This window comes from Papio anubis, chromosome 1 (assembly GCF_008728515.1).
Source record: "Papio anubis isolate 15944 chromosome 1, Panubis1.0, whole genome shotgun sequence".
NCBI classification, from domain to species: Eukaryota; Metazoa; Chordata; class Mammalia; order Primates; family Cercopithecidae; genus Papio; species Papio anubis.
The window spans coordinates 26478900-26504685 of NC_044976.1; the positions used below are offsets into that span (position 1 = coordinate 26478900).

At 48.3% G+C, this 25786-nt stretch overlaps 1 protein-coding gene, 1 long non-coding RNA gene and 1 other non-coding gene across 3 annotated transcripts in view; 2 read left to right on the top strand and 1 right to left on the bottom strand.

The window, feature by feature from the left end:
• The window catches only part of PTAFR (platelet activating factor receptor), a 33376-nt gene extending 8279 nt beyond the window's left edge, over positions 1 to 25097 (bottom strand). Inside the window, exon 1 of the mRNA XM_021938345.2 lies at positions 24507 to 25097. The gene's annotated coding sequence lies outside the window, so the exon portion shown is untranslated. The remainder of the gene's footprint in view (positions 1 to 24506) is intronic.
• On the top strand, positions 1837 to 1900 carry LOC116272105. The gene has a single exon (XR_004180819.1). It is a non-coding gene; the product is annotated as a U7 small nuclear RNA (small nuclear RNA).
• Positions 11719 to 12702, top strand: LOC110743250. Its single transcript, XR_002522002.2, has 2 exons — positions 11719 to 11874; positions 12271 to 12702. It is a non-coding gene; the product is annotated as an uncharacterized LOC110743250 (long non-coding RNA).
• Positions 25098 to 25786: the final 689 nt, after the last annotated feature.

The following is a 25786-nucleotide window of genomic DNA, read 5'->3' on the forward strand; positions in this document are numbered from 1 at the left end:
TCTGTCCAACAAATATTTCTGAGCGTGTAAGGTACACGGCTAAGCACAGGAGCTATAGGGCGAACACCCAGCAAGGGGGCCCTGCCCTCAGAGAACTTACATCTCTTGGGGTAGACAGACAAAAGCAATTTAAACAAACACCGTTGTTATACAAATAAAAAGGAGTGCTGATTGGGCCGGCCGCGGTGGCTCACGCCTGTAATCCTAGCACTTTGGGAGGCCGAGGTGGGTGGACTGCCTGAGCTCAGGAGTTGGAGACCAGCCTGGGCAATACGGTGAAACCCTGTGTCTACTAAAATACAAAAAATTAACCGGGCGTGGTGGCGGGAACCTGTAATCCCAGTTACTCGGGAGGCTGAGACAGGAGAATCGCTTGAACTTGGGAGGCAGAGGTTGCAGTGAGCCTATATTGTGCCATTGCACTCCAGCCTGGGTGACAGAGCAAGACTCTGTCTCAAAAATAAAATAAAATAAAATAAAATAAAGGGTGGGGGACAGTGCGGATATGGAGAACAAAAAGAGAACTACTTAGAAAGGACGTGACGTTTCAGTTGAGGCCTGAAGGAGGAACAAGGGCAGAACATTCCAGGCAGAGAACTCTGCGTGGGTCCAAAACTGAGGCAAGAGCTTGGTGGTTTCCAGGAACGGAAATAAGCTTACCAGATGGCCCTTGCCCTGACCTCCAGCTGCCACTCCACCCTCACCTCATGCCACCTTAGCATCAGGCTCTGGCCAGAACGGACTTCCCAGGCAGACCTTCGAACCTGTCCAGACATTTCCTGCCTGGGAGCCTCCACAATACCCATCCTGCCACGTGAATGCTCTTCCCTACCCACTCCCTACTCCGCACTTTCCTTTTTTTTTTTTTTTTTGAGATGGAGTCTTACTCTGTCATCCAGGCTGGAGCACAGTGGCACGACCTTGGCTCACTGCAACCTCCGCCTCCCAGGTTCAAGCGATTCTCCTGCCTCAGCCTCCTGAGTAGCTGGGATTACAGGCGTGTGCCATCACACCTGGCCAGTTTTTGTATTTTTAGTAGAGACGGTGTTTCACCATGTTGGTCAGGCTGATCTCGAACTCCTGACCTTGTGATCTGCCTGCCTCGGTCTCCCAAAGTACTGGGATTACAGGCGTGAGCCACCTCGCCCGGCTCCACTCCCCACTTTCACCTGGCCAACTGCAACTCATGCTTCAGACCTCAGCTGAATTTCACTGCTTTAGGGAGGTCTTCACTGGACTTGGGACCAAGTCAGCATCTTCCACCCCCCACCCCTGCAAACTCCCTGTACTTCATAAATCTTAGCACAGTTGTAATCATATTGATATTTGTGTGGTTATTGAACATTTCCTCACTTGACTGTGAACACCAAGAGAGCTCGGACCTTGTCTATCTATTCAATACTGTGTATTTCCAGCACTAAGATGAAGGAATGGGTGATTGCCTTGTTAATTCACCCACCCCTTCAGGAACCACACCAATGGAAACACTTGAAGAAGCCTAAAGATACTTACAGGTATGTTTAAAGAAGCAATTGACTCTAATTGGAATTTTGTTCATTGAGAACATTTTTGTGCTTTGCTCCATTGAGTGTGGTGATAGTTTATCTGCCTTAAATATAAACAATATAAACATAGATTTCATTATTTCCAATAAATCGTTGTTATTCTTTTTTTATTTTATTTTATTTTTTGAAACAGGGTCTCACTCTGTCATCCAGGCTGGAGAGCAGTGGCACCATCTTGGCTCACTGCAACGTCAACCTCTCAGGCTCAAGTGATCCTCCTGCCTCAGCCTCCTGAATAGCTGGGACTACAGGCGTGAGCCACCACGCTCAGCTATGTTGCAGCTCTTTTAGAATTTGTCTGGCAGGTTTTCTGGTTTTTACTGGAAAATACCATCCCCCCCACCAAAAACATTGCTAGGTTCCACTCTGCTGGGACCTTTCCATCCCAAAGGTAGTACTGCCATCTGATTCCAAAGCCCCAGGACAATAGTTCTCAGAGGGTGGCCTATGGAACTGGGGGGTTGGGAGTTTACGAAGTCAAAACTATTTTCATAATAATACCAAAACATTATTTTCCTTTCCCACTGTATTGACATTTGCACCAATGGTGCAAAAGCAAGGCTGAACAAAAGCACTGGCTCCTTAGCAGAAATGAAGGCAGCAACACCAAACTGTGCCAGGAGTCATTGTATCCTTCGCAGCTCAGACTGAGCGTGGGGGGAAAACGGTCAACTTCCCTTTAAAATGTCTTCGATAAAGCAAGGAAATTAATAATTTTATTAAATCTTGAATACACATCTTTTTAATATTCTGAGTGTAAAACAGGAAATATACATGAAACCCTTCTGCTGCAAACCAAAGTACAATGTCTTTAGGAAAAGCACCACTGAGATTGTTAGAGCTGTGAGCTAAACTTTTTTTCTGGGTCGCAATTAGAAAAAAATGACTGACCAGCAGGGCACAGTGGCTCATGCCTGTAATCCCAGCACTTTGGGAGGCCAAGGCAGGTGGATCACCTGAGGTCAGGAGTTCGAGACCAGCCTGGCCAACATGGTGAAACCCCATCTCTACTAAAAATACAAAATAAAAATTAGCTGGGCATGGTGGTGTGCGCCTGTAATCCCAGCTACTCCGGAGGCTAAGGCAGGAGAATTGCTTAAACCCAGGAGGCAGAGGTTGCAGTGAACCGAGATTGCGCCACTGCACTCCAGCCTGGGCAACAGAGCAAAGCTCCCATCGTCTCAAAAAAAAAAAAAAAAAAAAGCTGGGTGCAGTGACACCTGTAATCCCAGCACTTTGGGAGGTTGAGAGGGGCAGATCATGAGGTAAGGAGTTCGAGACCAGCCTGGCCAACATGGTGAAATCCCACCTCTACTAAAAACACACACAAAAAAATTAGCTGGGCGTGGTGGTGCACGCCTCTAATCCCAGCTACTCGGGAGGCTGAGGCAGGAGAATTGCTTAAACCCAGGAGGCAGAGGTTGCAGTGAGCCGAGATCGCGCCACTGCACTCCAGCCTGTGTGAGCAAGACTCTGTCTCAGGGAAGAAGAAAAAAAAAAAAAGACTGACTGACAAACTATGGTTTTTCAGACTTGGGTATCTGGCAGACATTTCCTTAAATATGAGTGAAGAGAACCTGTTGCTTCAAGGGAAACAAATGATGAGATTTGTTGCCGATGATAAAATTTGAGCTTTCAGCCACTCACGGTGGCTCACGGTTGTAATCTCAACACTCTGGGAGGCCAAGGCAGGCAGATTGCTGGAGCCCAGGAGTTTGAGACCAGCCTGGTCAACATGGCAAAATCCCCTCTCTACAAAAGAAAAAATTTAAATTAGCCAGGCGTGGTGGTGCACTCCTGTAGTCCCAGCTACTCAGGAGGCTGAGGTGGAAGGATCAATTGAGCCTGGAAGGTCAAGGCTGCAGAGAGCCGTGATTTCACCACTGCACTCCAACCTGGGCAACACAGCAAGACCCTGTCTCAAAAAGTAAAACAATGAAAAAGTCCACTGATATGATTTACGTTCTACATTACAGTGAACCTTTAAGAAACTACTATATGCGGGGCTTTGATATCATATCAAAGGAGTATCGATCGGCCAGGCGTGGTGGCTCATGCCTGTAATCCCAGCACTTTGAGAGGCCAAGACGGGTGGATCACCTGAGGTCAGGAGTTCGAGACCAACCTGGACAACATGGTAAAACCCCACCTCTACTAAAAATACAAAAAATTAGCCGGGCCCTGTGGTGGTGGGCACCTATAATCCCAGCTATTCGGGAGGCTAAGGCAGGAGAATCGCTTGAACCCAGTAGGCGGAGGTTGCAGTGAGCCGAGATCATGCCATTGCATTCCAGCAGCCTGGGCAACGAGAGCAAAACTCAAAAAAAAAGAAAAAAAGAAAAAAAGAAGAAGAAGAAGAGTATCACCAATTATCTGAAAAAGCCACTAAAAGATCCCTCCCTTTATAAGTACATATCTGTGTGAAGGCAAATTGTCTTCAACCCAAACAACATATCACAGCAGCCTAAGTGCAAAAGCAGATATGAGAATCCAACTGTCTTCTATTTAGCCCAACATTAAAGAGATGTGTAAAAAATGTAAATCAATCCACTTCTCTCCCTAAATTGTTTATGTTTTAGAAAATCTAGTTATTTTTACAAGAATGTGCTATTTATGTTAACATGGAAGGAGTTTATTATTGGGTGTTTTTGTTTAAAAATGAAGATTTTTAGAATATCTAAGTTTTCATTTTTAATACAACAAATATTGCTGGAGATAGCTTATGTAAACAAAAGCTTTTTGGCACCCTCAACAATCTTTAAGGAAATAAAGGGACCCTGAGACCAGAAGATTTGAATACTGCTGCTCCACAGTCTCAGCACCCCTGCGCTTCCTTTGAACCCAAGATGCCCAGTTCATCCAGGACCGGCCTTGTTTCTCTCTCAGGCTACACTGGCTATACCTTCTTGCCTTGGGGGTCCTGTTTCCAGGGCATGGAGGCATATTGCCCTGTGTGGTGGCTGGGGGCAGCACAGCAGCTGGGCAGGGCGTGGTGCTTACTCTGGGTCTTTGGGGAAGTCAGGTCCATAGCTCCCTGCCACCCCTACCCCCTTGCCCAACACGAAATGCCTTCCTCTTTTGGGTTTGGGCTTTCCAGAAACTCTCCAGCCAGAGGACTCAACCCAGGACATTCTAAGCCCTGCACCCTGCCTGCCTACGCCTGTTGAGAAAGCCTTTCCGCCAGAGCCAGGACTAGAGCGAAACATGTGAGGCACTCACTGGGTGCCAAATTTAAGGAGACACCAAACCTCAGCAATTAAGACAAATAATATTTTATTTTGTTTATTTATTTTTGAGACAGGGCTTGGCTCTGTCACCCAGACTGAAGTGCAGCAGTGCAATCTCGGCTTACCGCAACCTCCACCTCCCAGGCTCAAGCCAACCTCCTACCTCAGCCTCCCAAGTAGCTGGGATTACAGGCACACGCTACCGCACCGGCTAATTTTTGTATTTTTTGGTAGAGATGAGGCATGCCTACCACGGCCAGCTAATTTTTGTAATTTTAGTTGGCCAGGCTGGTCTCGAACTCCGGACCTCAAGTGATCTGCCCGCCTCGGCCTCCTACAGTGCTGGGATTACAGGTGTGAGCCACTGTGCCTGGCCGCCAATGAATAATATTTTAATGCAATATTTTTTTTAATCAAAAGGAGTATTACTGATTCTTCCTCTTGCCTCAGGCTCTAACATAACTCTGCCTGGCACTATTATGATACTGTCTTCATCTAACATTTTGGTACTTTGTTTATCATAATTTTTTTTGCATTAATTTTGATTTTGTTTTGTTTTGTTTGAGATGGAGTCTCGCTCTGTCGCCCAGGCTAGAGTGCAGTGGCATGATCTCAACTCACTGCAAGCTCCGCCTCCTGGGTTCACGCCATTCTCCTGCCTCAGCCTCCCGAGTGGCTGGGACTACAGGTGCCTGCCACAATGCTCGGCTAACTTTTTTGTATTTTTAGTAGAGACAGGGTTTCACCACGTTAGCCAAGATGGTCTTGATCTCCTGACCTTGTGATCCACCCAGCTCAGCCTCCCAAAGTGCTGAGATTACAGGCGTGATCCACCGTGCCCAGCAATTTTGATTTTTTAAAAACACCTTCTCACCATGTGAACAGAACACACACACAGACTAGCCCAGTTCACTCATTCAGTTGCTCATTCATGTATTCATCGGACAAGCACTCACAGCTCCAGGAGCTGAGCAGTGCACTAAGGCCTCAGAGAACAGACCCAGCCCTTGAGCGGCTCACAAGCCATTTTGCAAGAGAGAGATTCAGAAGTAGATAAGCAGGCAGTGCTATGATGATGGACGTATCAGGTGTAATGGGGTTTCAGAGAAGCTGCCTCTAGCCTAGACTTGAGGGTGAGGAGAGACCTCCTGCCTATGCTGAAGGAGTTAACTTGATATTGCAAGGAGAGAGGAATAGCAGGCACAGGGGACTGCAGGGCAGAGGCCTAGAAGAATAGGCAAAGGCCCTTGTTCTAAAGGAATGTGAGACATTTGGTTTGGCCAAAACTTTAAGGAGTTGAGAAGAGACAAGGCTTAAAAAATAAGCATCAGGGCCAGGTGCGGTGGCTTACGCCTATAATCTCGCCCTTTGGGAGGCCAAAGCAGGCGGATCATCGGGTCAGGAGTTCAAGACCAGCCTGACCAACATGGTGAAACCCTGTCTCTACTAAAAATACAAGAAGTAGTCGGGCGTGGTGGCATGTGTCTGTAATTCCAGCTACTCGGGAGGCTGAGGCAGGAGAATCGCTTGAACCCAGTAGGTGGAAGTTGCAGTGAGCCAAGATCATGCCACTGCACTCCAGCCTGGGCAACAGAGTGAGACTCCATCTCAAAAAAAAAAAAAAAAAAAAGCATCAGTCAACTCAAGATGGGTCCTGGAGGTCAGTCTAAGGAGTCTGGACTTTATTCTGCAGACAATGGGAGCTGTTAAAGGATCTTGAGCTTGGAAGGGACAAGATTGGATTTGGGGAAGACGGCTTTGATCACTGTGCACAGAATGAACTGGAGGTGATCAGACCAGAGTCAGGGAGACAGCAAAGAGACATGGGCAATCATCTGGAGGGCCTCAAGAGGATTGCACCAGGGCAGAGCTGATGGAGGGAAACGATGGTTGTGAGAGTTATTTGGGAAATCAGATGGACAGAACTTGGTAATGGATGGGATATTGGTTGAAAGTAAGGGAGGAATCAAAGAGAACTGCCAGGTTTCTGGGCCAGATGATTGAGGATGTGGTGGCGTCTGTCTTCATGGAGAAGACACTGATGAGGAGGAACAGCATGAGGGCAGGGAGGATGAATTCATATGAGGACATATCCCATTTGAGGTGCCTGTGAAACACCCACGAGGACCAGGGTTAAACCCTAAAGAACCCAACATCAAGGAAGAAGTCAGAGGAGGACAAACCTGTGAAGGAGGCAGAGACAGGGCAGTCAGAGACAGGTAGGGTTCCATGCTGGAGGCCTAAGGGAAGAAAGTTGCAAGAGCTTGGGAAGACCTGGGCAACAGTGTGAAAAGTCACAGGGAGATGAATGACAATGCAGACAGAAAAGCAAACACTGGATGTGGCAACATGGAAATCAATCTCATGTGAGCAGATCATGTGATCAGAGGGAGAACAGTTGCCCAGGCATGGGTTGAGGAGTGAGTGATAGGAGAGAAAGGGGAATGTCAAATCCTCATTCAAGAAGTTCGATCGAGCCAGGCACAGTGGCTCACACCTGTAATCCCAGCACTTTGGGAGGCCGAGGCGGGAGGATCACTTTAGGTCAGGAGTTCCAGACCAGCCTGGCCAACATGGTGAAATCCCATCTCTACTAAAAATACAAAAATTCGTGGGGCGCCTATAATCCCAGCTACTGGGGAGGCTGAGGCAGGAGAATCGCTGGAACCAGGGAGGTAGAGGTTGCAGTGAGCCGAGATAGCACCACTGCACTCCAGCCTGGGCAACAAGAACGAAACTAAAAAAAGAAAGAAAGAAAGAAATTTGATTGAGCAACAAAATGCTGTGTGCAGACCTTGTTTGGATCCTGATTCAAATAAACCAACTGCAAAAAATATTTTCTAGACAATTGGGCCAGCTGTGGTGGCTCATGCCTGAGTTCCTGGCACTTTGGGGAGGCCAAGGCAGGATAATTGCTTGAGTTCAGGAGTTTGGGATCAGCCTGGGCAATATAGCAAGACCCCATCACTACTAAAAATTTTTTTAAATTAGCTGGGTGTGGTGCACACCCCTAGTCCCACTTACTCAGGAAGCTGAGGCAGAAGGATTGCTTGAGCCCAGGAGTTCAAGGCTGCAGTGAGCTGCGATTATGCCGCTCCACTCCAGCCTGGGCAACAGAGCCTCAAGACCCTGTCACACACACACAAAAAGAATTTAAAAAAAAGACATTTGGGAAAACTCAAACACAGATAGTATTAAAAAAAATAATGTTTATTTATCTGGGTAGGATAATGATACGGTGGTTATATTGTCAAATTCTTTAGCTATTAGATGTGCACTGCAACCCGGGCAACAGAGCAAGTCTTCATCTAAAAAAATAAAAATAAAAATTCCAGGAAGACCAGGTGTTGTGGCTCATGCCTGTAATACCAGCAGATTGGGGAAACTGAGGAAGGAGGATGGGTCAGGAATTCAAGACCAGCCTGGGCAACATAGCAAGACCTCATCTCTACACTCGCCCCCACCTCCCCCTCCCCCACCAACACACGAGAATAAAATATTCCAGGAAAATTGTGCCTGCATGCTAATCACTATTTCAAAGTTGGCTTCCCAGGAACCCAACCGTCAAGATTGTATACTCGGGTCTATCTGACTTCAGAGCCTCCCCAGTCCACACAGCCCCCACAGGAGGCCCAGCAAGAGTTGGCCTCCTCCTTCCAGGTATAGGACCAGAATCAGTGAGGGGAGTCCTGGTGGAGCCCCTGCTTGACTCAAAGCCATTGCCCTTGGTGCCGCCAGTACCTGTCATCCTGGCTTTTCCTATTTCTGCTGCCTTCTGTTCAGTCCCAGGCTCCTGGTCCCCATGTGACTCCCACTCCCTTGGCCCCAACCCAAACTTAGTGCCTATTGCTGTATCTTTGCATGAGTAGAACCCTTGAAATCACCCAAAATGTAACCAGCTGATTCTCCTCTGGGCCTGAGAGCTTGTACTTTCATTACTTTATTCATGCTGTTTCCTCTGCCAAGAAATCCTTCCTTCCTTATCATTGCCTGGATGTTTACTAGAACATTCTTTAAGATTGCTCAGACCTCATTTCCTCCAAGTAGCTCTTTCTAAGCCTCCTGGCCTGCTGCACACCCGGCTCCGCCCCTGGTCTGGTTAAGTGCCCATTCTTTGGACTTCCGTAGCTCATGGCTCTTTATTCCACTGACATGGCCTCTGTGTGTCCTCTCTGCCATCCAGAGGCAGGGACAATGTCCATTCATTTACCTCACAGTTACTGACATCCTTCTGGGTGTTGGACCCTATGCTGGGGAGACTGCAGAAACAAAACGAAGTTCCTGCTCTCAAAGAACTTACATTCTAGGTGGGGAAACAGTCAAAAATAAGTGGAGCAACAAATAAGATAATTTCAAATTGTGATGAATTTAGTAAAGGAAATAAAAACAGTAACATGAAGATAGGGTAGATGGCTTTTTTTTTTTAATTTTTATTTTTTAATAAATAGAGACAAGGTCTCACTCTATTGCCCAGGCTGGTCTTGAACTCCTGAGCTCAAGCAATCCTGCTGCCTCAGCCTCCCAAAGTGCTAGGATTACAGGCATGAGCCACTGCACCCAGCTGGTGCCTGTTTTAAGTAGAATGACCAGGGAAGGCTTCTTGGAGGAGGTGACATATAAACAAAACCAGAGACAGTTTTACCATGAAGTCAATGAAGCTTAAGCTTTAAGGCCCTCTCCTAGGCCCTGTATCTAAGTGTATATTAGTAATTTGGTATCTCCAAAGGGGGGCCCTTCTAATTGTATAAGCTTTAGTAACCTATAAAATCTGTGTCTCCCCCTGGCTGAACTCTAAAAAAGAAAAAAGGAACAAGTAAGGGGAAGATCTGGATTATTCCGGCCAGAGAGTATCATGTGCAAAGGGCCTGTAATGGGAATAATTTCATCATGTTCTGAAGTAGGAACAAGAAACTGAAAGGTTGGTGTGGCCCTAGGGGAGTGAGAAATGGGAAGAGTGGGATGTGAGCAGAGGACACCAGGCTCCAGATCGCTCCTGAGCCACGGTAAGGAGTTAGGATTTTATTCTACGAGCCTCGGAGAGCTGCTTCAGTGTCGTTAAGCAAGCAAGTAACATGATCAGACTTGCTCTAGCTGTCAGGTAGAGAATAGATGGTAGGGAGCAAGTATGGAAACAGCAAGAGCATTTTGGAGGTCAGAGATGGTGGTGGCATGGACCAGAAAGTGGCATTTCCAATTCCTCTCCCCGTCCCCTGTACTCAGGGAGCTTGGCTGGGGCAAAAGCTTGGTAAACATTTGTCAGGTGAACAAACACCCAGCAACCAACAGGATTGCCTGCTCCCCAGACAGAGCAGCTGCCACACAAGGCAGAGTGAGTCCTCTACAAACTTAGGACTCAAACTGTGGTCCTTGGACCAGCAGCATTGGCACCATCTGCAAGCTTGTTAGAAATCAAGAATCTTGGGCCCCTCCCCAGATCTCCTGTATCAGAATCTGTATGTTGGCCGGGTGTCGTGGCTCATGCCTGTCATCCCAGCAGTTTGGGAGGCTGAGGCAGTCGGATCACTTGAGGTCAGGAGTTCGAGACCAGCCTGACCAACACAATGAAACCCCCTCTCTACTAAAAATACAAAAATTAGCCAGGCATGGTGATGGGCGCCTGTAATCCCAGCTGCTCTGGAGGCTGAAGCAGGAGAATAATTGCTTGAACCCAGGAGACAGAGGTTGCAGTGAGCCAAGATCACAACACTGCACTCCAGCCTGGGCAACAGAGCGAGACTTTGTCTCCAAAAATAAGACTCTGTATGTTAATAAGATTCCCAGGTGATTCATGCATGCACTGAAATCTGAGACATGTTGTACCCCAATAACTACCAGCCACATGCTTGCCTGGGCTAACATCTTCCATGGCTCCCCTGGCCCAGCGTCAAGTCCAGGCTCCTTTCCCACCTCATTTTCCACCATTCTCCGCTACTCATTTTCTACTCTTGCTGCACTGAATTTCCCACCGCTTCCCTAAAAACTCCATTTTTCCTCAAATCTCTTCGCCTTTCCACATGCCGCGACGCACTTTTGCCTGTTGCTTTACCTAGAAAAAACTTACTCACCTTTAAGACCTAATCTAAAAGAGTGCTTCCTCTGGGATGCCTTCCCCGATTGCCACAGGCAAAATGAGTTGCTTTCTTCTCTGGGTCCCCATGCACTGGGCACATTCCTCAGTCTAGCACCTGACACAATATATTTTAGGTGTTAATTTCTGTGGCTGTTTCCTTGTCAGATCGGGCACTTCTTGAGGGCAGGGACTAGATCTTTTTCATCTCTTTAATCCCAGTGTCGGGCACCAAGGAATCAGTCCATGAGTGACCGTGCCCTGATGATGGCTCCGAAATCCCCGGCACAAAGGAAATGTGCACTGTCTCCCCGGGGGAGCTGTACTAGGGTAGAGTGGGTTAGGGAGAACAAGGTCTCTGGAGTCAGAAAGGTCTATAGGTTCATACCTGGCTTACCATTTACTTGCTGTACGACCTGGGGCAAGTGACCTCACCTCTCTAAGCTTCAATGTCTTCATTTGCAAAATCTTACAATCCTAACAATGGTTTCAAAGATAAGTATGCAAAATAGCTGAAACAGGACCTGAGCCACAAATGACCAAGCCTCCCTCTCCCCACTGGCCCAGCTGCTTGGAGCCAGGGGAGGGGACTGTGGGCCACCACTGACCTAGGGGCTTTGACCTACACACTGACTTTCCTGCCAGCTCCAGATAGAGCCTCCAGCTAATGCCAACAAAGCTTTCAACAGCTCAGGAAGGGGATGAACATTTGGAAAGAAAAAAAGAAAGAGGCTCGGACCACTCAGTTTAACACATGGGCATAGTTTCCTGATGGATCAAGGCTGGGCAGCTGGCCCAGGCACGGCCCTCAGCCGGGGGTGGGGTAGAGAGGCCATAAATATTCATGGAGACAGAAGAATTCTGCTGTCTGGATCTCCCACCCTTTTCCCTGCGCAGCATTCGGCCCCCATCCCTGCTGGAAGCATTCCCAGTCCCTAGGGAACCTGGAGAAGGGATTCTCATCCACAGCTGGACAGCCAGAGAGGAGGGACCATCAGGAGATGGACGGAAGGAGGTATGTGCTGGTTGATTCCCCAGGCCAGATTGTGGGTTGGGAAGTTGGGTTCACCAGTCATGCTAGTCCCTAACATTTGTGGGGCCAGTTGAGGTCAAAAGTACAAAATTCTAAATATTTATAAGCTATAAATAAGATACATCCAAGTTCATCCATAGCTCCTGCACCAGCAGTTCCTTGCAGCCCGGCAGGCCTGAGGGTGCATTCACCAACAGGGCAAGGACTAGAAGTGGTCAAGGCGGGGGAAAACCACATTCCAAGTGGGCACACTCTCTTGGATCCAAGTATTCCTTGCTCTATGGGGAGCATGAGGCTGGAGCCTCCCTAATTTCAAGGCACTGGGCACCATTTACTGGTGTACAGTACATCTTGCCTATGATCATATTTCCTCCTCAGATCATCTTCTTGAGGCTGGTTTTACAAGATACCCAATTTTCCAGGGGTAAAAAGTGAGACTAGAGAAGAAAACAGATTTGTCCACAGTCACCCAGCGGGGAAGTGGCAGACTTGGGATTCTGAACTCCAAGGTCCATCGTGACTCTCCTAGAACAAGCTGTGGCCCCTGCTGGAAGCAAACTGTTCCTCAGCCAACCTGTCCACTCACAGGCCTGTCCTACAACCTGAGAATGGGAGCTCCAGATGCTGTGAGGTCCCAGGAAGAGATGCCTTTGACCTGAGTCCCTGCTTTTACCTTTGCTCCTCAAAGCTGGGAAACGAATGGGACAAAGGGATGGCATGACCTGCTCTGTATCCATCTGACTCCCACCTGGTAGGGCGAGAGCTGGGTCAGATCCTGGTTCAACCACTAAACTCATCCTGTGACTCTGACTCTCTGTTTCCTCATTTGTAAAATGAAGATTTTTATATGGGACTAAGAGAAAAGAATATTAAGAAAACAATCTCATTTACAACAGTATTCAAAAAAATAAAATACTTAGAAATAAACTTAACCAGCTGAGCACAATGGCTCATGCCTATAATCCCAGCACCCTGGGAGGCCAAGGCAGGCAGATCACTTGAGCTCAGGAATTTGAGACCAGCCTGGCCAACATGGTGAAACCCCACCTCTACTAAAAATACAAAAATTAGCTGGCCATGGTGGCGTGTGCCTGTAGTCCCAGCTACTCAGAAGGCTGAGCCAGGAGAATCACTTGAACCGGGAGGCGGTGAGTGAGCCAAGATCATGCCACTGCACTCCAGCCTGGGCGATACAGCAAGACTCTGTCTCAAAAAAAAAAAAAAAAAAAAAAGAAAGAAAGAAACTTAACCAAGGAGGCAAAAGACTTGTACATTGAAAACTACAAAACATTGCTGAAGGTTGGGCACGGTGGCTCACGCCTATAATCCCAGCACTTTGGGAGGCCAAGATGGGCAGATCACATGGTCAGGAGATTGAGACCATCCTGGCTAACATGGTGAAACCCTGTCTCTACTAAAAATACAAAAAAATTAGCCAGGCGTGGTGGCAGGCGCCTGTAGTCCCAGCTACTCGGGAGGCTGAGGCAGGAGAATGGCATGAACCTGGGAAGCGAAGCTTGCAGTGAGACGAGATCGCGCCACTGTACTCCAACCTGGGCAACAGAGCAAGACTCCATCTCAAAAAAAAAAAAAAAAAATTGTTGAAAGAAATGAAGATGACACAAATAAGTGGAAAGACATACCAAGTTCATGGATTGGAGGACTTAATATTATTAAAATGTCCATACCACCCAATGTGATCTACAGATTCAATGCCATTCTATCAAACTCCCAATGTAATTTTTACAGAAATTTTTTTAAAATTGTAAAATTCATATGAAACCTCAAAGGACACCAAGTAGTCCAAACAATCTTGAGAAAGAAGAACAAAACTGAAAGACAACTCCTGATTTCAAAACATATTACAAAGCTACAGTAATCAAAATGGTTTGGACTGGCATAAAGACAGACACGTAGATCAATGGGACAGAACAGAGAGACCCAAAATAAACCCTCACATAGTCAAATAATCTTTGACAAGAGGACCACGACTACACAATGGGGAAAGGATAGTCCCTTCAACTAAAGGTGCTGGGAAAGATGGATATCCACATGCAGAAGAATAAAGATGGGCTCTTATGTTACACCATGTATCATACAAAAATTAACTCAAAATGGATTAAAGACCTAAACATAAGACCTGAAACTATAAAACTCCTCAAAGACAACATAGGATAAAAGCTACACAGCTGTGCACAGTGGCTTACACCTGTAATCCCAGCACTTTGGGAGGCTAAGGTGGGCAGATCACCTGAAGTCAGGAGTTCAAGACCAGCCTGACCAACATGGTGAAATCCCATCTCTACAAAAATACCAAAATTAGCCAGGCATGATGGCAGGTGCCTGTAATCCCAGCTACTCAGGAGGTTGAGGCATGAGAATCACTTGAACCCGGGAGGCAGAGCAGAGGTTGCAGTGAGCCCAAGCTCGTGCCATTGCACTCCAGCCTGGGAAACAGAGTAAGATTCCATCTCAAAAAAAAAAAAAAAAAAAAAAGGTTCACAACAGGCCAGGTACCATGGTTCATGCCTGTAATCCCAGAACTTTAGGAGGCCTAGGTAGGAGGATTGCTTGAAGCCAGGACTTCGGGACCAGCCTGGGCAACATAGCAAGATCTTGTTTCTACACAAAATTTTAAAAATTAGCTGAGCATGATGACATGCACCTGTAGTCCCAGCTACTCAGAGGCTGAGGCAGGAGGATACCTTGAGCCCAGGAGCTCAAGGCTGAAGTGAGCTATGATCGTGCCACTGTACTCCAGCCTAGGCAACAGAGGGAGACTCTGTCTCTAAAAAAACAAACAAACAAAAATCATTAATTAATTATTTAAATTAAAAACAAATGGCCGGGCGCGGTGGCTCAAGCCTGTAATCCCAGCACTTTGGGAGGCCGAGACGGGTGGATCACGGGGTCAGGAGATCGAGACCATCCTGGCTAACACGGTGAAACCCCGTCTCTACTAAAAAAAAATACAAAAAACTAGCCGGGCGCGGTGGTGGGCGCCTGTAGTCCCAGCTACTCAGGAGGCTGAGGCAGGAGAATGGCGTGAACCCGGGAGGCGGAGCTTGCAGTGAGCTGAGATCCCGCCACTGCACTCCAGCCTGGGCGGCAGAGCGAGACTCCGTCTCAAAAACAAAAAAAACAAAAACAAAGAAAGCCTCATAACATTGGAATGGGTCATAATTTCTTGGCTATGACACCAAAAGCACGGGCAACGAAAGCAGAAATAAACGAATTTTTGGCAAACTTTAAATAATCTCCATGAAGCAAAGGAAAACAATTAGCAGAGTGGAAAGGCAACCTGTGGATGGGAGAAAAGGCAACCTTTGGGATGGAACCAGATATCAGACAAGGGGTTAATAAGCAGAACTCCTACAACTCAGTAACAACAACAACAACAAAATTCAGTTTAAAAATGGGCAAAGAACTTGAATAGACATTTCTGCAAAGAAGATACACCAGTGACCACAAACACATGAAAAGGTGGTTCAATATCACTGATCATCAGAGAAATGCAAATTGAAACCATAATGCAATATCACTTCATACCCACTGGGATGGCCATTGTCAATAAAACAGAAATGTGTGAACAAGGATGTGAGAAATGGGAACCTTTGCACAGTGTTGATGGGATTCTAAAATGGTGCAGCCACTATGGAAAAGAATATAGAAGCTCCTCAAAAAACTAAAATTAGAATGATTATATGACCCAGCAATTCTACTCTGGGTACACTATATATTCAAAAGAACTGAAAACAGGTTTTTGTTGTTGTTTTTTTTTTTTTTGAGATGGAGCCTCACTCTGTTGCCCAGGCTGGAGTGCAGTGGCACGATTTTGGTTCACTGCAACCTCTGCCTCCCAGGTTCAAGTGGTTCTCAGCCACCCTAGTAGCTGGGACTACGGGCACCCACCACCTTGCCTGGTTAATTTTTGTATGTTTAGTAGAGATGAGGTTTGGCCATGTTTGCCAGGCTGGTCTCTAACTCCTGACCTCAAGTGATCCTCCCGCCTTGGCCTCCCAAAGTGCTGGGATTACAGGCGTGAACCACTGCGCCAGCTGAAAACAGGATCTTGAAAAGACATTTGCACATTCATATTCACAGCAACATTATTCACAATCGTCAAGCATGGAAACACCTAACATGTCCATGGACAGATGAATGGATAAGCAAAATGTGGTATATACACACAATGGAATATTATTCAGCCTTACAAAAGAAGAAAATTCTGGCACGTGTTACAACATGGATGAATCTTGAAGACATTTCTGCTAAGTGAAATAAGCCAGCCACAAGAAGACAAATACTACATGATTCCACTTATATGAGACATTTAAAGTAATCAAACGCATAGAACCAAAAGCAGAATGGTGGTTGCCACCAGGGGCTGGGGGAGGGGAAAATAGAGAGATGTTCAACAGATGTAGAGTTTCAGTCATGCAAGATGAAATCTTTTTTGAGATGAAGTCTCACTCTGTCACCCAGGCTGGAGTGCTATGGCATGATACTGGCTCAACGCAACCTCCGCCTCCCGGGTTCAAGCGATTTTCCTGCCTCAGGCTCCTGAGTAACTGGGATTACAGGTATGCACCACCACGCCCAGCTAATTTTTGTATTTTTAGTAGAGGCAGGGTTTCACCATGTTGGCCAGGCTAGTCTCGAACCCCTGACCTCAAGTGATCCACCTGCCTTGACCTCCCAAAGTGCTGGGATTACCAGCGTGAGCCACTGCGCCCAGCCAAGGTGAAAACATTCTATTGGCACTCACAGGATTTAAAAAGAAAATAAAACGTTCTAGAGATCTGTTATACAACAATGTGAACATAGTTAGCATGACTGCACTATACACTTTAAAAATGTTAAGAGGGACCAGGCACGTGGCTCATACCTGTAATTCCAGCACTTTGGGAGGCCAGAATGAGTGGATCACTTGAGCCCAGGAGTTTGAGACCAGCCTGGACAACATAGCAACACCCCAATCTCTATAAAATAAATTTTTAAATTTTTTAAAATGCACGCTAAGAGAGTAAATTTATGTTATGGTTTTCACCACCGTAAAAAAAAAAAAATTAATGGGCCTAAGAGATGGCAAATTTGAAAGTACGTTGTGTGTTTTTAAGTTAGAGTCATATGACTCAGTTTATGACTTAAAAGCTGTGCAACCTTTGGTAAAACTGCTTGCCTCCTTTGGGCCTCATTTGTAAAATACAAATAGTAACACGTCTCTTTCATAGGGCTTTTGTAAGCATCAAGCAAAATAAAGGATGTATAGTATTTAGAGAACAGTGGTTAAGAGCACAGACTCTGGAGTCAGACAAACCTGGGTTCAAATCCTGCCTCTTTCACTTCCTACCACAGGACCACAGCCAAGCCTGTTCTCCCTCTGAGTCTCAGGTCCCTTCCTGAAAATGGAGCTGATAATACCCAGGCACATACCTCTCCAGAGTGGTGTGAAGAGTCAATGAAATAACGTGTATGGCCGGGCGCGGTGGCTCACGCCTGTAATCCCAGCACTTTGGGAGGCCGAGGCAGGCGGATCACGAGGTCAGGAGATCGAGACCATCCTGGCTAACATGGCGAAACCCCATCTCTACTAAAAATACAAAAAATTAGCCAGGCATGGTGGTGGGCGCCTGTAGCCCCAGCTACTCGGGAGACTGAGGCAGGAGAATGCCGTGAACCCAGGAGGTGGAGCTTACAGTGAGCCGAGATTGCGCCACTGCATTCCAGCCTGGGCCACAGAGCGAGACTCTGTCTCAAAAAAAAAAAAGAAAGAAAGAAAGAAATAATGTATATAAAGTCCTTATCAGGGCCGGGCGCAGTGGCTCACGCCTGTAATCCCAGCACTTTGGGAGGCCAAGGCGGGCAGATCACTTGAGGTCAGGAGTTCGAGACCAACCTAGCCAACATGGTGAAACCCTATCCCTACTAAAAATACAAAAATTAGCCAGGCGTGGTGGCGCATGCCTGTAATCCCAGCTACTTGGGAGGCCGAGGCAGGGGAATCGCTTGAACCCAGGAGGCAGAGATTGCAGTGAGCCAAGATGACGCCATTGCACTCCAGCTGGACGACAGAGCAAGACTCCATCTCAGAAAAAAAAAGAAGATGCCTGGTCTGGTCTATAGTGAGAGCTCATTGAATGTTGGCTATCATTCCTCTTACTTCCTTACCCCAGACAGAGTTGGAAGTTCCACCTCAAGTTCCCATAATAATACATCACATTGCATTATCATAGCTCTTGATTTCTCTCTCCTTTTGGACTGTGAACTCCCCAGGGCCAAGGCTTCTGACATATCACCAATACCCATCACAGGGCCTCCTACATAGCACACACATGAGAAATATTGACTAAATAGACAGGTGAGCCTCCGTACACACACAGTCACAGTGTCCCTCACTCTTCATTTCCAAACCCTCATGCCCCAGCTCTAGCCAATCCCAGCTCTTAGATTCCCTGGGACCAGTCCCGGTTTCCTCATCTATAAAACAGGAATAACATCAACATTGAGGCTGGAAAGGTGGCTCACACCTATAATGCCAGCACTTTGAGAGGCTGAGGTAAGAGGATTGCTTGAGGCCAGGAGTTTAAGACCAGTCTGAGCAACATAACCAAATTTTGTCTCTACAAAATTAAAAAAAAAAAAAAAAAATTAGCCAGGCGTGGTGGCACATGCCTGCAGTCCTAGCTACTATGGAGGCTGAGGCTGCGGATCACTTGGGTCCATTACAGTGAGCTATGATCATACCACTGCACTCCAGCCTGGGCAACACAGCAAGACCCTATCTCTTAAAAATAAAAATTAGGCTAGATGGGGTGGCTCACACCTGTAATCCCAGCACTCTGGGAGGCCAAGGCAGGTAGATCATCTGAGGTCAGGAGTTTGAGACCAGCCTGGCCAACATAACGAAACCCCATATCTACTAAAAATACAAAAATTGGCTGGGCGTGGTGGCACACATCTGTAATCCCAGCTATGTGGGAGGCTGAGGCAGGAGAACCACTTGAATCCGGGAGGGGGAAGTTTCAGTGAGCTGAGATTGTGCCACTGCACTCTAGCCTGGGTGACAGACCGAGACTCCATCTCAAAAAAAAAAAAAAAAAAGACCTCACAGCGTAGCCCTGATGTTGAAGACAGACAACCTCTACAGTACTAGGCATATAGAAGGTGCTCAATACATGAGTTACTTCCTTTTCTGACATGCTCTGTTGCTTGACATTTGTGCCCTGGTCTGGCCGTGCCGGCCACACCCTCTAATGATACCTCTCACAGAGTGGTTTCAATACCATTTCTCCAAGATGCAGAAGGATTTGAGGGATGAATTAAGGGAGCAGAAATCCTGACCTCTGGGGAATTCTGTGCCAGGCTCCCACAATTCCCAGTGCAAGGGACCATGCACATTTATTGGCTGATGAATGGAGCACCCTGTCTGGGAGAGGTTAAGGACAGGGTCTAGGGCACCCGGGATGATGATGATCTGGGTGCCAGTCAGAGTTACCCAGTGTTCCTTCTCACTGGGGACCTCACCCTGGCCCCAGATATGTATATAACATTGATGAGACTCAGCCTCTGCTCAGCTGGCCTAGGAAACCCCAAGTCTGGCCTGGGTCTCTCCTCCTGGCTCCCAGATACCCAGGTGGTATCTGTCTGAGTTACCCTACCCAATTTTGCTTCCAGGACAGGGCCAGGGCCAGGAAGAGGGAGGGAGGAACCACCTCCTCTGGGCTGCCCCAGCACTGGGCACATCATGCCTCTGTTATGCCTCTGGTTTTTGTTTGTGTGTGGGTGGGTTGTTTTTGAGACTGAGTCTCACTCTGTCACCCAGGTTGGAGTGCAATGACGCAATCTCAGCTTACTGCAACCTCCGCCTCCCAGATTCAAGCGATCCTCATGTCTCAGCCTTCCAAGTAGCTGGGATTACAAGCGCACGCCACCATGCCTGGCTAATTTATATATATATATATATATATATACACATATTTTTTTTTTTTTTTTTTGAGGCGAGGTCTGGCTCTGTCACCCAGGCTGGAGTGCTGTGGCGGATCTCCAGCTCACTGCCAACTTTAACCTCGATTTCGCATTCTCCTGCCTCAGCCTCGAGTAGCTCCAGGACTACGAAGCCCGCCACCTGTGGCTAGTTTTTTTTTTTTTGTATTTTTTAGTAGAGAGGGGGTTTCACGGTGATAACCAGGATGGTCTCGATCTCCTGACCTCGTGATCCACCGTCTCGGCCTCCCAAAGTTCCTGGGATTACGAAGCAAACCACAGCGCCCTGACTTTAATTTTTATTTTTTTTCAATAGAAGATAGGGTTTCACCCACTCGATGGCCAGGCTGGTCTCCGGGCACTCTGACCTCAGGTGATCCTCCCACCTCGACATCCCAAAGTGCTGGATTACAGGCATGAGCCACCGCACCTGGCCATGCCTCTGTTATACCAGGAATCACGCTGACTTCTTCCCAGCCTAGGAGTTCCTGAGTCCTGCTGGTGTCCTCGTGGCCAGTCCAGGACCCCGTATAGGGAAAAAAGCAGGGCTGGGCACAGGCCCTGGAGTCACACAGACCTGAGTCTGCACCTGGGTCTGCTTTTCCTTGCTATGTGATCCTTGGCTCTCCCAGCCTCCCTTTCTTCATCTGCAAAATGATGGTAATAAAACCTTCCTCACAGGGTGATTGTGAGAGCAGAGTGAAGCAATTTACTCAGTAACTGTGAACTCCCTTCTCTGCTGTCCTCAGAAAATGTTTGTTGAATAAGTGAATAAAGAAGCAACTGAATTGGCCATGCACCAAGCCAGCTACACATTGTCTCCTAGAAGCAATCGAGGTTAGCCAGAGAGAAAGCATAGGAACCGAAACCAGGGGATGTGGGCTCTGGCCTCAGCTGTGCCAATCACCCACATAACTTGAGTGAGCCTCATTCCAGCTCTGAGCCTTGGGTTTTTATCTGCAAAATGCGGTGTCTGTGCCTTGCTTATCTCAACACATTGTTGTAAAAAAAAAAAGGAAGTGAGATTATTGGTAGTGACAGTTTTTGGTAAACAGTAAAGCACTTGATACATTGAAATGGACTTTATGAACTGTAAAAGGTAATGTAGGCTGGGTGCAGTGGCTCGTGCCTGTAATCCCAGCACTTTGGGAAGCCAAGGTGGGAGATGGCTTGAGGCCAGAAGTTCAAGACCAGCCTGGGAAACATAGCAAGATCCCGTTTCCAAAAAAAAAAAAAAAAAAAAAAATTGTTTTTTAAATTAGCCAGTCATGGTGGCATGCGCCTGTAGTCCTGGCTACTTGGGCAGCTAAAGCAGGAGGATGGCTTGAGACCAGAAGTTCAAGGCTGCAGTGAGTCATGATCATGCCACTGCTCTTCAGCCTGGGTGACAGAGCAAGACTGTGTCTCTTAAAAAACAAAAGGGGGGGGTGGGGAGGGCCAGGCATGGTGGCCCACACCTGTAGTCCCAGCACTTTGGGAAGCCGAGGCAGGCAGATTGCTTGAGCATAGGAGTTCAAGACCAGCCTGGGCATCATGTCAAACCCTACCTCTACAAAAAAAAAAAAAAAAAAACCACAAACCTTAGCCAGGCAAGATGGTGTGCACCTATGGTACCAGCTACTTGAGAGACTGAGGTGGGAGGATTGCTTGAGCCCAGGAGATCGAGGCTGCAGTGAGCTGTGATCATGCTACTGCACTCCAGCCTTCATGACAGAGCAAGATCTTGTCTCAAAAGAAAAAAAAAAGCGGGGCGGGGTGGGTGGCGCAGGGTATGCACAAATTTGATTTTGACGTGCTTCTCCCGTTAGCCAGTCGGGCTCAACACCAAACCCAGGCCCTGATGATCCCCCTCCTGCAGAACCAAGGGAGTGGGGAGGGGCGGCTGAGTGGTGATCCTCCCCTGCATATTCTGTTTCTTTCTCTCACACACAAACACACAAACAAATACACACACAGAATCTGGCTGTGATTCCCCTCGGCTGAAGACACACAGAGGCATATCAGCCTCTCAGCTGGCTTTGTGGGCCATCTGCTCCTGGGAGGGGAGCTGTCTGGCTGAAGCAGGCCACATGCAGCCTGGCTATGCTCCCAGCCCATCATTCCAGATACACGCAGACATAGCCAGACACCCCACATAACCACAGACACACATGCACACACATTCACACACAAAGACACACCAGAGGCTTCTCGCTCTCATCGTGTTGTCAAAGAACCCAAGAGGGGCTGGTCAGAGAGGGGGCTGCAGCAGGGTCCCAGCATTTGCCCTTCGGGAGCTGGCTCCACTCCTGCCCCAGACACACACCTCTAGGCCCGTCAAGGGGTGCTACCAGGCTCCTGCTCCACTGTTGCCCTCGGAGGCCCAAGCCTCTACCCACCTAGGGGATCAGAACAGGAAAGTGGGGGATGCCACCAGGAAAGAGAATGCCGTCCTCTTCAACAAGGCCTCCTTTATAGGCCTGGGGTGGGACGGGGATCCCTGTAAAAGGACAACAAGATCCCAACCTCTCCTCATACCCGCTTCCCACCACCAATCAGAGAAAACTCAGTCCTGTAGGCGCATTTTGTCACTGATAACATAAACTGTGAATTCCTTACTCCTTCAATGACCAGATGGGGAAACTGAGGCCCAGAGATGAGAAGGGATTTTCCCAAGGTGAACACAGTGTCGGGGGCAGAGCTGGGACCAGATACTGGACCTCTGGTTCACCATCCATTCCCTTCCAACTGCAAAAACCGCTTCGTCATTCATCTGTCCTGTGCATATTCTAAGCATATGCTATGTTGCAAACCCTGTGCTAAGGATAAAGGATACAACAGTGAACAAAACAGGTTCCTCATCCGTAAGGCGTTTACAGCAGGCATCACAGAGTCAGCATTAGAGGGAATGCATCGGTCCCCTTTGTGCAGCATTTTCCAATTGACAAAGCACTTCCCCACCCCACCTCTTACTTCATCCTCCCCTCAAACTCACAGGTCAGTATTTTGTTTTGTTTTGTTTTGTTTTTTGAGACGGAGTTTCGCTCTGTCACCCAGCCTGGAGTGCAGTGGCACCATCTCAGCTCACTGCAACCTCCACCTCCCAGGTTCAAGCAATTCTCCTGCCTCAGCCTCCTGAGTAGCTGGGATTATAGGCACCTGCCACCACGCCCAGCTAATTTTTGTATTTCTAGTAGAGATGGGGTTTCACCATGTTGGCCAGGATGGTCTCCATCTCTTGACCTCGTGATCTGCCAGCCTCAGCCTCCTAAAGTGCTGGGATTACAGGCGTGAGCCACCACGCCTGGCCCACAGAGGTCAGTATTTTAACCTGCAATCTGCAAAGGAGGAAAGTGCCACTTCTGAACGACTCAATGCCCCAGCTTGTCAGCAGGAGCTGAGATCGAAACCCCGGATGCCCACTTCAGGCCCAGGACCCAGTCATCTAAGGGGCTGACCTCTTTCTCTGGCTGGTTTGTCAGGACCTAAAGATAGTGGTGTCTCTTTTGCTTCCCTAGCATTCCCCAACACACCTCCCACCCCTACCGCCTCCCCCAACACACACACACACCCCGCCCCAAACACCTGAACACAGCTGGGTATTCAGTCAGAGCTAAAGGAGAGCAGCCGGAGGTGTGGGGAGAGAGCCTGCCGGTTCTGTCATATTTCACAAGTAAGCGAGTACACAGCCCCACGTCGGGACCTCCTGCCAGCGGAGGACGGCGGGTGCCAGCCTGGGCCCTGTCCCTAGCACCTGGGACCTGATAGGGGCCATTGGTTGTGGGCTTGGCCCTGTGTATAAGAACATGGTTATTTTCAGCACCCCCTTCCCCACCCCGCAAACCTAGCATTTAGTGAGTTCCTAAGTACCCCGCCCTGTAGTAGATCCTTTGTATGTCCCGACAGTTCTGTGGGGGAGATGGCATTATCCTTATTTGACAATTTAGAAAACTGCACAGAGATGGAGCGTAACTTGGCCAAGACCACACAGCTAGTCAAGTAGATGTCATTTCGCTCCCTGAGATCCAAGCTGCCCCCATCACCACCATCACCACCTCCCAGTGGGGTCTCTGGGTCAGCACTGTCCCAGCCTCGGAAAAGCCAAACTTGGGTGTTGGGTTCTCCAGGAATGTTTGGACACTAGAAGTTATTTCTAAACATGAGACTCTGGGCCTGAGAAAGGTGCCAGAACAATCCCTTAAAAACAGAAGCAGCCGAGCACAGTGACTCACGCCTACAATCCCAGCACTTTGGGAGGCCAAGGCAGGCTGATTGCTTGAGCCCAGGAGTTGGAGACTAGTCTGGACAACAAGGTAAGACCTTGTCTCCACAAAAAAATACAAAAATTAGCCAGGCATGGTAGAGCACGCCTGTAGTCCCAGATACTCGGGAGGCTGAAGTGGGAGGATCACCTGAGCCTGGCAGGTCCAGGCTGCAGCGAGCCGTGATCACGCCACTGCACTTTTGCCTGGGCAACAGAGTGAGAGACCCTGTGAAAAGAAAATAAAAGAAAAGAAAAGAGAAAAGAAAAGAAAAATAGAAGCGCCCATCTGCTTAGGTGCAGCCTGGGGGCATGACCTTGGTTTGCCTCCTAAGGATATTTTTCTATGCCTCCCCCTTGCCCAGCAGGGGCCAGGAGTCCCCCTTACCTGTAGCAGGGGCAGCGGCTTCAGCTGCAGGAACTGTGTGTCTCTGTCTGGGTCCTGGCCCCAGCTTCAGCCTCTGTGCTGTCTGGCAATTGCAGAAGTGAGGAAACAGCGTATCACTACCAAGTCACCCCTGGGAGGAAATGCTATGGCCCTAGGGCCTCTCAAGGGGTGCCACAGGAACTTCCAAGCTGGGCCGCCAGGACCTGGGCACTGCACAGAGGCTTCTCGTAAAGAGCGAGGGACGCCGACTGTAGGCAGCGCCCAAGGCCAGGGAGCTGAGGTGAGAAAGAGGAAAAGCAAGAGAGAGAAAGCAAGTGCATGCACTCAAGAGAGCGAGAAAGGGAGCATGAGAGTGAGGAAGAGGAGAGAGGAGAGATGAGGGACCAGGAAAATCAAAGGAGAAAGGGAGGAGGGGGGAGGGAGTCAGGGAAAAAAAATGAGAGGGCGGAGGAATGGATGGAGGGAGCGAGGCTCAGGGAAAAAGACAGATGTAAACGCCAGGAGAGATGAGAGGAACAAGGAGACTCAGGCACAAAGACAAGGGAAGATCCAAGACAAAAGACGAGATGAGGAGACACAGGCGGCGAGCATGTGCCAGTGCGCATTTGGGTCTGTGTGTCTCTGGATGGGAGTGAGAGAGAAAATAAAAGAAAGGGAGTGGAGGAAAGAGAATGCCCGCTGGGATATGAAGTGGAGGGAGAAGAGAGGAGCTCAGAAGAGTCACTGTGGTCAGCGGCATGACTGGGCAGGGCATCCCTGGAGACCAAGAAGCATTGAGCCCAGAAACCCCATGGGAACAGAGCTGTGGGGGTGGACGTGGAAGCTCCCTGAGACCTTGAGCCTGGGTTGGGCAGCGTGTGAGTTCGTGGGAGCGTGTGGGTGAAGAGGGGTGGGCAATCGAGGGTGAATACACATGAATGTGTGAGTGTGGGTGTGGGGGTATGTGTGAAAGTGAGCTGGTGGGGGCATCCCATGTGCATAAGTGAGAGGTGAGCCAGAGTCTCTGCCTCGGTTTCCAGTCCATTTACCCACTCATTCCTTCAACCAACCAACAAGCACCATCTGAGCACCCCCAGGCACCAGGCACTGGGATGGACCCTGTCTAAAGAAGCAAGTCCCTCAGATACATCAGCCGACCCAACAACCTCCTACACAGAGAGGGAAACTGAGGTCCCGACAGGACCAGGGTCCCACAGCAAGGCAGGTGTAAGCAGAGTCGGCGGCCTGCATCAGCATCCAGCCTCAGCTCCACTCTGGGTATCTGGGCCAGGCTCCGCCTC